General features: G+C 38.6%; 1 non-coding gene across 1 annotated transcript; it reads right to left on the bottom strand.

Annotated features, from left to right (window-relative positions):
* Window positions 1-10,276: 10,276 nt before the first annotated feature.
* Window positions 10,277-10,384, bottom strand: LOC112739915 (small nucleolar RNA R71). The gene has a single exon (XR_003170850.1). It is a non-coding gene; the product is annotated as a small nucleolar RNA R71 (small nucleolar RNA).
* Window positions 10,385-13,323: the final 2,939 nt, after the last annotated feature.

Genomic DNA, 13,323 nt, shown 5'->3' with positions numbered 1-13,323 from the left:
CACACACACACACACACACACACACACACACACACACACACACACACACACACACACACATATATATATATAGCAATAAATGTTGGTTAATTGATAATATTTTTCAAGGAAAATACAAAATTTTATAAAAGCCATTCTAAGATTCACATTGAGTTGAATGGAAACTCTTGATCTCTACTTGCATGATATACCTAACTGATATATGATTTTTGAGCCAAAGAACACGCAATCCGTGAGTTTTTGAGCTTAATTGTATGGTTACATTTAACCATAATTTTCATTCCTGTGTGTTTCGCCCTTCTTTTCTATGCTTGCAATCTTTACTTTGTTTCAGTCTATATGTCCAATATAGAATGTATTTACATACTTGCATATGATTGAGGCCATTACTTGTTTTTGCTCACTTATCCCAAATAAGCCTACCTTTTTATGTCACCCTTGTTAGCCCCCTTGAGCCTTTTAATCCCCTTTTGTTCTATAACCACATCACTAGCCTTAAGCAGAAAAACAAATTAAAAAATCCCAAATTGAATCTTTGGTTAGCTTAAGATAAAGATTATGTATCAACTAAGTGTGGGAAAAATTATGGGAACTTGGGTTTATAGGAAAGGTATTAACTCTATAAATCATTTGAAATTTGGGAACATGCTCATGTGAAACCAAAATAATTAAAATATCATGTGCATTGAAATGTTGTGTTTATTAAAAAAAATCCCTTTTAGTTAAATAAATGAATAAGGGGACAAAATTACCCCATTGTTAAGTTTAATAGAAAAATCAATGCACATGGGATAAAAATAGAAAAATAAGTTTGGTGCATGAGTATGTGATACAAAAGTGAGAAAATTGGGAAGCTAGGCAAATTTTAAAATTTTATAGAGTATGTATATGTTAGGTGAGATCTTAGACTAATCAAAGACTCAAATTATAGCTCACTTAGCCTTATATATATCCTCACCTTTACCTTGGCCCCATTACGACCTTGAAAAAGACCACATGCTGTTTGTATGTACACATTAGATATTTGTTGATTGGTTAGATGAAGAAAAAAGTTTTAGAAAGCATGACTAGGGAAGAATAGAGTAATTAACCCCAAACACTGAGTGATTAGAGAGTAAACACAAATCCAGTGAGGGTTCAGTAGCTCATTTCCATATATCCATGTTTAATTATTAAATTGTCTTGCAAGTTTGTGAATTCCTTAAACTCAACTCAAGTGTGAAAGTGCTTTAACATGATTTAGGCTTGGCTATGCATATATGATCCCTTGAAGAAATTAACTCAATTTGACCACATGTAAGCTCTATATATATAGGTGGATAGTAATTAGAATTGCATGATTCATTTAGGTAGCTTAGCTTGCATATAGAATAGATTGCATTGCATAAGATTCCACCATTCTACCTTCACTCTTTTCTCTTGGATTTAGCATGAGGACATGCTATTGTTTAAGTGTGGGGAGGTTGATAAACCCCTATTTTATGATTCATCTTGTGCTCAATTAAGTGTTTTTATCAATTTTTCACCCACTTATTCATAAGATTTGCATGGTTTTATAATTCCTTCCTTATTCTATGATATATGTGAAAACATGTTTCCTATGCTTTAAAAATATTTACTTTCATTATCATTTATTACCATTCGATGCTTGATCTGTGTGTTAGGTAATTTTAGGCTTCATAGGGCAGGAATGGCTTAGAGGACAGAAAGGAAATATGCAAAAATGGAAGCAACGCACAAAATGGAGTTTTGAAGAAAATGGCAGCGACGCACACACATGGACGACGCGGACGCGTGCTTAGTGCAAAATGCAATCGACGCATATGCGTGACCCACGCGTACGCGTGACAAGGAAAAACTCTAAATGATGCGATCGCGTGACCCACGCGCACGCGTGACGGACGCCACGTTCAAAAAATTGCAGAAGTCGTCCCCAACAATTTCTAGGCCCTTTTTTGACCCAAATCCAAGCCCAGAAACACAGAATAGAAGCCAGAGAATGGGGGAATCAATAACAACAATTCATACAACATTAAAAAAAAACAGAATTTTAGGTTTTAGATGTAGTTATAGAGAGAGAGAGGTTCTCTCCTCTCTCTTAGGTTTTAGAATTAGGATTTCTTTTACTTTATGGTTATTACTCCATTCCAGGTTCAATGTTCCCAACTTTAATTTTATGTTCTCTTCTACTTTTGGTTACTCTAATGCTTTTACTTGTTAATTACTTATGTTGCCAAATTGGCTTATGAATCTTTCCATGTTAGATTTGAATATTCTATTTAATATAATTTGAGGTATTTCAGATTTATGATTGCTTTATTCTATTTATGATGCTTTCAATTTAATTTAGATTTTTCTCCTTTTGGTTTTGGTTAAGTAATTGGTAACACTTGAGTTATCAAACTCAGCGGTTGATTGAGAGTTAGAAACTGCTGATTGACTTGAATCCCTCTAAAGCTAGTTTTTCCACAGGAGTTGACTAGGACTTGAGGAATCAAGTTAATTGGTCCATTTGACTTTCCTTTATTTAGTAAGGGTTAACTAAGTGGGAGCAACAACAATTCTCATCACACCTGATAAGGATAACTAGGATGGGATTTCCAGTTCTCATACCTTGCCAAGAGTCTTTATAATTATTAATTTATTTTTCTTGCCATTTAAATTACTTGTTTCCTATTTCAAAAACCCAAAAATATAACTTTTTACATAACCAATAATAAACACACCTCCCTGCAATTCCTTGAGAAGACAACCAGAGGTTTAAATACTTCGGTTATAAATTTTATTGGGTTTTGTTACTTGTGACAACCAAACTTTTGTACGAAAGGATTCTTGCTTGGTTTAGAAACTATACTTGTAACGCGATTATTTTAGTAAAAATTCTTTATCGGCAGAAATCAGTTCGTCAAAATGGCGCCGTTGCCGGGGAATTGCAAACGTGTGCCTTATTATTGGTTATTGTAAATATTTTATTTTTCTTGTTTATTTGATTTTATTTTTTTGTTTTTAATTTTAATTTTTATTAGCTACTATGAACTCTCACCCCCGTCGCTTTGAGTTTGGTTCTAACATTGTTGCAAGGAATGGGAGCTATAACAGGAACATGCATCAATGTCAAAAAAATCAAAGATGGAAGGAGCCACGAGGATTTGATCAACCCTTTCGGCTACAACACCTTCCAAGATACCATGGACAACGACCATTCTACAATGCATGCCAAGACAATAGTTACGGTAGACTTTCTCGTGACAAGCAACCCCCACCAATTTACTATGGTCAAGAGCCATTCCGAGGTGCATACCAAGATGATAGATATGGTGGACCCCCTTGTAGTTACCAATAAGCCCCATCATATGCCAATGAACCACCTCCTCAACATAGCTTCGAACCACCATACTCACAAGCCAATCACAACCATTCACGTCCATATGCCCCTAACCTCTACCCACCCCAATTCCAATCCAATTACTCCTGAGAACCACCACTTCCATATGCATCATGTCCATATCCGTCGACCCAAGAATCACAGGATTGTCTTAAAAAAACCGTTGATAATTTTCATGCAACCCTTCATCAATTAGAGCAAGCGATAAATCGATTAGCCCCTAGTCTGAAGGAGACACTGGAAGCTCCGGTTGACAGTACGGAACATGACTTTGTACTAGAACAAGTGGAGGAAGCTGAAATTATGGAAGAAGAAGAATTAGTTGAAGACTTAGGAGACGCTGTACCTCCATGGGAATCAAGAACAAGTGGCACGCCCAAGTGTTGACTAAACCCAAGTGGCACGCGCAAGTGTTGGATTTGAGTTGGCGTGCCATGCCTTCAACACCAAGTGGCACGCCCAAGTGTTTGGGTCTTCAACCTCTTCTCTGGAAACTTGAACTGGCGTGCCATGCCTTGATGCTCAAGTGGCACGCCCAAGTGATGACTAGAGCTGGCGTGCCACGCCTTCGATACCAAGTGTCACGCCCAAGTGGTTGTCCCTTTCTAGATTGATGAACTGGCGTGCCACGCCCAATGGTTCAAGTGGCACGCCCATAGTGTGTGATGGACTTGGCGTGCAACGCCCAGCTTGGCGTGCCACGCCCCTTTTTGTGGCCTTCAACATTTCTCTCTGGAAAATGATACTGGCGTGCCACGCCCAACAGGTGGCGTGCCAGGCCCTTGTTAAAACCCAAACATTTCTTTCTGGAAATCATTACTGGCGTGCCACGTCTAGCTCCTGGCGTGCCACGCCCATGTAAAAGCTTTGAGGATCCTTTCTGGAAAATACAACTGGCGTGCCACGCCCATATACTTTCATGGCGTTTGTTCCAAATGCCATGCCAGTTTCACACGCCTAGCTTTATTTTGTTGTTTTCTTCCCTTTTTGTTGCTCTTTTCACCTGAAATTCAACACAAACCCGTTTCAAAGTAATGTACCATAATATTCATCAATTAGTTCATGAATTGCAATGATCAAATGAGATTATGCTCTTTTATGGTCCTTTTTAGATAAGAAAAAAGGGTAAATGATGCAAGTCATCAGTTCCAAAAACCAAATATCTCTCATAAACTTATTTTCACCAAATCAAAAGTCCCAAATTAACTTCAAAACCTTTTCTCTTTTAAAAACTAATTTTCAAGTAACCAAAAATCACTTTTTACCCAAAAATTTAGTGCATTCAAAAATAAACCATTTCCAAGTTCATTCTCTTGAAAAGCTGATGGACAAAAACTTGTCTCTCAACAAATTTCCCTCGGCAAGTATACCAAATTGTTGTCAAGTAAAAACTCACAATAGAGTGAGGTCGAATCCCACAGGGATTGATTGGTCAAGCAAATGTAATAAGAGGAATGTTCTAGTTGAGCTAAGCAGAAATTGAGTTGATATTTGCAGAAACATAAATGGCGGGAAAGTAAATAACAGAAAGTGTAAATGCTGGAAATAAAGAGCAAAATGTAAATGGCAGAAAGTAAATTGCAGAATCTAAAATGGGGATTTGGGGAAATAAACATAAAAGTAAATGGCAGAAAGTAAAGAGAATGGGTAAGATCAGAAATGGGGGATTCATTCGGCTCAGGAGATGTTGTATTCTCCGGATCAAGTTCATTCTCATCTCTTCCTCAATCAATGCATTCATTGATCTCCTTGGCAATCTTAAGTGATTGGATTCCAATTCCTTGGAAACCTAATCTCTCGAATCTTGATCAATAGCCAATTTCTTGGTCTAATTGATCATGAGAAGAGATGAAGTATGGTCACTGATTATACCACATGTATTCCCAAATCAAAGTGTTGGTAGGATTATATGTCACTATATCCATCCAAACCCCAATTTGGTCCAACATGAGAAAGCATTTCTAGCATGATCTCTTCATTCCTTTTCCAAGGTTCCGAAGAGATCCAAGTATGAATAGCTTCTTTTCCAAGACAACTACCCAATAGGATGAAGATTGAAAGCTTTCTAGTAAAATCAAGAGAAAAGAAAGAAGAAGAATAATGAAAACTATTATTGATCCATCAAATTACAACAGAGCTCCCTAACCCAATGAAAGAGGTTTAGTTGTTCATAGCTCTGGGAATGGAAAGCATAAATGAAAAGTGCATTTTCAAAAAATAAAACTAGAAGTTGCAGAGAAAGTAAAATATAAAGAGTGTAGTTCTCCAAAATGCCAAAAGCCTACCTACTAGTTCAAAACTACTCCTATATATACTACTCTTCTGATCTTCTAGTTAGCTCTTCAAGTCTTGGATATGGGCCTTTGGATCTTTAGTTGAAGCAGTTACAGTCTTCAACGGGCTCAGCTTTGCTTGCAGAAAAAGTGTAAGTTAGGCATGGACGTTAGTTAGGACGTTAGTGGTGTTAACGTTAAGTGAAAATGTGGGTTCGAGAACGTTAGTGACGATCACCTTTTTCACTAATGTTCCAAGCCAAAAATGATCCACGTTAACTTCAACGTTTGTGGCACTAACGTGACCACTAACGTTGCCTCTTGGTCCTTCACAAACGTTATTGGCATTCACCTTTTCCAATAATGTTGCTTATTGCCTCGTTTCCCCACGTTAGAGTTCACGTTAGTATAACTAACGTGACCCTTAATGTGGGCATGCCTAAGCTTCGAGAGTGTTAGTGACACTTACCTTTGTCACTAATTCTTCAAACGCCTCTTTTTCCCACGTTAGTGCCTCACGTTAATTGCATTAACGTGACCACTAACGTGGTGGTGATTGCCATCCCCAACGTTAGTGACAAAGGTGAGTGTCACTAACGTTGGCCTTTCATTTCTTTCCTCCACGTTAGCTTCCACGTTAATGTAATTAATGTGGCAGCTAACGTGGGCAATATTGGCTTAGTCCAACGTTAGTGACAAAGGTGAGTGTCACTAACGTTGGCGATTCCTTGCTCCTCCCACGTTAGTTGTCATGTTAGTTAGACTATCATGGCTACTAACGTGGCTCTTCCTTGCTTCCTTTGTCCTGAAATCAAGCAAATAAAGTGCATCAAAGCTTGGTTCTAAATCATGAGATCATGCATCATCCATTTTATCATTCAATTCATGCATAATTCTCATAAAATCATGTAAAGTTCACAATGTTTGCTTGAATCATGATGTCAGTGAATATCTACCCAAAACTTGCTTATTTACTAAGAAAATGCATGAAACTACCCTAAAACAGTAAAGAAAAGGTCAGTGAAACTGGCCAAAATGCCCTGGCATCTGATGAGCGGATAATTTATACGCTTTTTGGCATTATTTTTAGTATGTTTTAGTAAATTTTAGTTAGTTTTTATTATATTTTTATTAGTTTTTAAATAAAAATCACTCTTCTGGATGTTACTATGAGTTTGTGTTTTTTTCTGTGATTTCAGGTATTTTCTGGCTGAAATTGAGGGACCTGAGCAAAAATCTGATTCAGAGGCTGAGAAAGGACTGCAGATGCGCTTTGATTCTGACCTCCCTGCACTCGAAGTAGATTTTCTGGAGCTACAGAAGCCCAATTGGTGCGCTCTCAATTGTGTTGGAAAGTAGACATCCTGGGCTTTCGAGCGATATATAATAGTTCATACTTTGCCCGAGATTTGATGGCCCAAACAGGCATTCCAAGTCAGCTTAAGAATTCTGGCGTTTAACGCCAGAACTGGCATAAAAGCTGGAGTTAAACGCGCAAACTGGCATAAAAGCTGGCGTTTAACTCCAAGAAAAGTCTCTACACATAGAAGTTTCAATGCTCAGCCCAAGCACACACCAAGTGGGTCCGGAAGAAGATTTCTGCCTTAATTACCTATTTCTGCAACCCTAGGCTACTAGTTTTCTATAAATAGGACCTTTTGCTATTGTATTTTCATACCTTCATACCTTTAGATACTTTTGATAGACCTTTTCACGTTTGGGGGCTGGCCTCACGGCCATGCCTAGACCTTGTTCTTATGTATTTTCAACAGTGGAGTTTCTACACACCATAGCTTAAGGTGTGGAGCTCTGTTGTTCTTCATGAATTAATGCAAAGTACTATTCTTTTTCTATTCAACTCAAGTCTATTTCTTCTCCAAGATATTCATTCACACCCAAGAACATGATGAATATGATGATTATGTGACACTCGTCACCATTCTCCGCTATGAACGCGTGACTGACAACCACTTCCATTCTACATGCAAACAAGCTTGAATGTGTATCTCTGGGGTTTCTAATCCAAGATTAGAACCTTCGTGGTATAGGCTAGAATTATTGGCAGCCATTCCTGAGATCCGGAACATCTAAACCTTGTCTGTGGTATTCTGAGTAGGATCTGGGAAGGGATGACTGTGACGAGCTTCAAACTCACAATTGTTGGGCGTGTGACAGACGCAAAAGGATCTATGGATCCAATTCCAACATGATCGAGAACCGACAGATGATTAGCCGTTCAGTGACAGCGTGCGTAGAACATTTTCACTGAGAGGACGGGAAGTAGCCATTGACAACGGTGATGCCCAACATAAAGCTAGCCATGGAAGGGAGTATGAATGATTGGAAGAAGGCAATAGGAAAGCAGAGGTTCAGGAGGAACAAAGCATCTTCATACGCTTATCTGAAATTCCTACCAATGAATTACATAAGTATTTATATCTCTATCTTTATTTTATGTTTTATTCATCTTTTAATTATCAATCCTCCATAACCATTTGAATCCGCCTGACTGAGATTTACAAGATGACCGTAGCTTGCTTCAAGCCGACAATCTCCGTGGGATCGACCCTTACTCACGTAAGGTTTATTACTTGGACGACCCAGTGCACTTGCTGGTTAGTTGTGCAGAATTGTGACAAAGTGTGATTCACGTTTGAGAGCTCCAAGTCCTTTGGCACCATTGTTGATGATCACAATTTCGTGCACCAAGTTTTTGGCTCCTTTGCCGGGGATTGTTCGAGTTTGGACAACTGACGGTTCATCTTGTTGCTTAGATTAGGTACTTTTCTTTTTATTTTTCCGAATTTTTAAGAATGAATTCTAGAGTTTCAAGGTGATGTTCTTATCATCACAAAAGCTGGTTGATTCTCATCAATTTAGCTGCTGAATGTAATGTCCTGCTGAAGCTTGGCCAGCCATGTCTAATCTTTTTAGACTGAAGCTTTAGACTAACATTGCATGATTCCTAGAATTCTTATTAAAAGTTTTGAATTTCTTTATTCTCTTTTCCATATAATTTTTGAAAAATCACAAAAAAAAATTTATAAAATCATAAAATCAAAAATATTTTTATGTCTCTTGTTTGAGTCTAGTGTCTAATTTTTAAGTTTGCTGTCTTGCATGCATTGTTTATTTGATCTTAGTTGCATTTTTATTGTTTCTCATCATTAAAAATCCAAAAATATTTTCAAAATTGTGTCTTTTCAAGTCAATAATACAGAGAATTGAAGATTCAGAACATTCAGCAGAGGAATTAAACAGAAAAAGCTGGGTGTTCAAAACACCCAGTGAAGAAGGAAAACTGGCATTTGAACACCAGCCAGGGTACCTGGATGGGCGTTTAACGCCCAAAAAGGTAGCATTTTGGGCGTTAAACGCCAGGATGACACTAGAGGGAAGATTTTGTTTTTAATCCAAATTTTTTTCAAATCTTCATAATTTTTCAAAATCAAATCTTTTCAAATCATATCTTTTCAATCATATATCTTCAAAATCAATTTCTTTCCATTTTATTTTTACTATTTTTGAAAATCCTTGCTATAATTAGTAATTTAATTCAAAATTTTCAAGTTGTTACTTGCCTATTAAGGAAGGATCAAATTTTAAATTCTAGAATCATATCTTCTAATTTCTTGTTAGTCAAGTAATCAACTTTAATTTTAAAACCTTCTTTTTAAAAATTGATTTTCAATCATATCTTCTCAATCATATCTTTTCAATCACATCTTTTTCAAAAATTAATTTTCAATCATATCTTTTTGATTTCTAATTTCAAAATCTTTTTCAAAATCACATAATTTCTTTCCCAATCTTAATTTTCGAAAATCTCAATCAAATTTTCAAATTTCTTTTTATTATTTTAAAAATCTTTTACTTTAATTTCGAAAATTCTTCCCCTCTTCTCACATCCTTCTATTTAAGGACTAACACTCCTCCACTATCAACAATTCGAACTCTATCCCTCTTGATAAGTTCGAATTATTCTCTTTCTACCTCCTCCTTCTATTTTTCTTTTCCTCTGACATCTCAAGGAATCTCTATACTGTGACATAGAAGATTCCATACTTTCTTCTTCTCTCTTTTATATGAGCAGGAGTAAGGACAAAGACATTCTGGTTGAGGTTGATCCTGAACCCGAAAGGACCTTGAAGAGAAAGCTGAGAGAAGCTAAAGTACGACTCTCTGTAGAGGACCTAACAGAGCTTTTCAAACAAGAAGAAGCCATGGCAGCCGAAAACACCAACAATGCAAGGAAGGTACTTGGTGATTTACTGCACCTACTCCTGACTTCTATGGGAAAAGCATCTCAATCCCTGCCATTGGAGCAAACAACTTTGACCTTAAGCCTCAATTAGTTTCTCTAATGCAACAGAATTGCAAGTTTCATGGACTTCCATTGGAAGATCCTCATCAGTTCTTAGCTGAATTCTTGCAAATCTGTGACACTGTCAAGACTAATGGGGTTGATCCCGAGGTCTGCAAGCTTATGCTTTTTTCCTTTGCTGTAAGAGATAGAGCTAGGACATGGTTGGACTCACAACCTAAAGAAAGCCTGAACTCTTGGGAAAAGCTAGTTAATACCTTCTTGGCAAAGTTCTTTCCACCTCAAAAATTGAGTAAGCTTAGAGTTGAAGTCCAAACCTTCAGACAGAAGGAAGGTGAATCCCTCTATGAAGCTTGGGAAAGATACAAGCAATTGATCAGAAGGTGTCCTTCTGATATGCTTTCAGAATGGAGCATCATAGGTATCTTCTATGATGGTCTGTCTGAACTATCCAAAATGTCATTGGACAGCTCTGCTGGAGGATCTCTTCATCTGAAGAAGACGCCTGTAGAAGCTCAGGAACTCATTGAAATGGTTACAAATAACCAATTCATGTACACTTCTGAAAGGAACCCTGTGAATAATGGGACAACTCAGAAGAAATGAGTTCTTGAGATTGATACTCTGAATGCCATATTGGCTCAGAATAAAATATTGACCCAACAAGTCAATATGATTTCTCAGAGTCTGTCTAGAATGCAAGCAGCAACAGGTAGTACTAAGGAAGCTTCCTCTGAAGAAGAAGCTCATGATCCTGAGAACCCAGCAATGGAAGAGGTGAATTACATGGGAGAACCCTATGAAAACACCTATAATCCTTTATGGAGAAATCATCCAAATCTCTCATGGAAGGATCAACAGAGACCTTAACAAGGTTTCAACAACAATAATGGTGGAAGAAACAGGTTTAGCAATAGCAAGCCTTTTCCATCATCTTCTCAGCAACAGACAGAGAATTCTAAGCAGAGCCACTCTGACTTAGTAACCATTGTCTCTGATCTAATCAAAACTACTCAAAGTTTCATGACTGAAACAAGGTCCTCTATTAAAAATTTGGAGGCACAAGTGGGTCAGCTGAGTAAGAAAATTACTGAACTCCCTCCTAGTACTCTCCCAAGCAATACAGAAGAGAATCCAAAAAGAGAGTGCAAGGCCATAACCATAACCCACACGGCCAAACTTGGAAAGGAGGAAGAGGCAGTGATCTCCACTGAGGAAGACCTCAATGGACGTCCACTGGCCTCCATGGAGTTCCTTGATGAGGAACCATGGGAATCTGAGGCTCACACAGAGACCATAGAGATTCCATTGAATTTACTTCTGTCATTCATGAGCTCTGATGAGTATTCTTCCTCTAAAGAGGATGAAGATGTTACTGAAGAGCAAGTTACTAAGTACCTTAGAGCAATCATGAAGCTAAACGCCAAGTTATTTGGTAATGAGACTTGGGAGAATGAACCTCTATTGCTCACTAAAGAACTGGATGACTTGACTAGGCAGAAATTACCTCTGAAGAGACAAGATCCTGGAAAGTTCTCAATACCTTGTACCATAGGCACCATGACCTTTGAGAAGGCTCTGTGTGACCTAGGATCAAGCATAAACCTCATGCCTCTCTCTGTAATGGAGAAGCTAGGGATCATTGAGGTACAAGCTGCAAGAATCTCACTGGAGATGGCAGACAATTCAAAGAAACAGGCTTATGGACTTGTAGAGGATGTCTTGGTAAAGGTTGAAGGCCACTACATCCCTGCTGATTTCATAATCCTAGAGACAGGGAAGTGTATGGATGAATCCATCATCCTTGGCAGACCTTTCCTAGCCACAGCAAAAGCTGTAATTGATGTTGATAGAGGAGAATTGATCATTCAAGTGAATGAAGACTCCCTTGTGTTTAAAGCTCAAGGATATCCCTCTGTAACCATGGAGAGGAAGCATGAAGAGCTTCTCTCAATACAGAGACAAACAGAGCCCCCACAGTCAAACTCTAAGTTTGGTGTTGGGAGGCCACAACCAAACTTTAAGTTTGGTGTTGAACCCCTACTTTCAAACTCTAAAGTTTGGTGTTGGGAGGTTCCAACATTGCTCTAAACATCTGTGAGGCTCCATGAGAGCCCACTGTCAAGCTATTGACATTAAAGAAGCGCTTATTGGGAGGCAACCCAATTTTACTTATCTATGTTATTTTCCATTGTTATTTTATATTTTCTGTAGGTTGAAGATAACGTGAAGTCACAAACACAATAGAAAAAGCAAAACCAGACTAAAAAACAGAATGAAAAATAGAACACCCTTGAGGAGACACTTACTGGCATTTAAACGCCAGTAAGGGTAGCAGAATGGGCGTTAAACGCCCAGTCTGGCACCATTCTGGACGTTTAACGCCAGAAATGGGCACCAGACTGGCGTTTAACGCCAGGAATGGGCAAAAAGCTGGCGTTAAACGTCAGAAATGGGCAGCAGCCTGGCGTTTAACGCCAGGATTGGCAGAAAGGGGCATTTTTGCATGCCACTTGGTGCAGGGATGAGATATCCTTGACACCTCAGGATCTGTGGACCCACAGGATCCCCACCCACCCTACCTCTCTCTCTCTTCTTCACCCATTCACCAATTACCTCAATACCTCTTCCCCAAAAACCCCTTACCTATTAAATCCCACCATTCTCTTCACCACTCACATCCATCCTTCATAAAACCCCACCTACCTCACCATTCAAATTCAAACCACTTTCCCTCCCAAACCCACCCATAATGGCCGAACCATACCCCCCTCTCCACTCCTATATAAGCCCATCTTCACTCCTTCATTTTCACACAACATACACACTACTTCTCCCCCTTGGCCGAAACACTAAGCCCCCTCCATCTCCTCTATTTCTTCTTCTTCTATTCTCTTCTTTCTTCTTTTGCTCGAGGACGAGCAAACCTTCTAAGTTTGGTGTGGTAAAAGCGTTGCTTTTTGTTTTTCCATATCCATTTATGGCACCAAAGGCCGGAGAAACCTCTAGAAAGAGGAAAGGAAAGGCAAAAGCTTCCACCTCTAAGTCTTGGGAGAAGGAAAGATTCCTCTCAAGGGTGCATCAAGACCACTTCTATGAAGTTGTGGCCAAGAAGAAGGTGATCCCCGAGGTCCCTTTTAAGCTCAAAAAGGGCAATTATCCGGAGATCCGACATGAGATCCGAAGAAGAGGTTGGGAAGTTCTCACCAACCCCATTCAACAAGTCAGGATCTTAATGGTTTAAGAGTTCTATGCCAATGCATGGATCACCAAGAACCATGATCAAAGTGTGAACCCAGACCCTAAGAATTGGCTTACAATGGTTCAGGGGAATGCTTAGA

Source organism: Arachis hypogaea, chromosome 13 (assembly GCF_003086295.3).
Source record: "Arachis hypogaea cultivar Tifrunner chromosome 13, arahy.Tifrunner.gnm2.J5K5, whole genome shotgun sequence".
NCBI classification, from domain to species: domain Eukaryota; kingdom Viridiplantae; phylum Streptophyta; class Magnoliopsida; order Fabales; family Fabaceae; genus Arachis; species Arachis hypogaea.
Note: the sequence above shows the minus strand (reverse complement) of the source record. Positions and strands in the feature narration are given on the sequence as shown.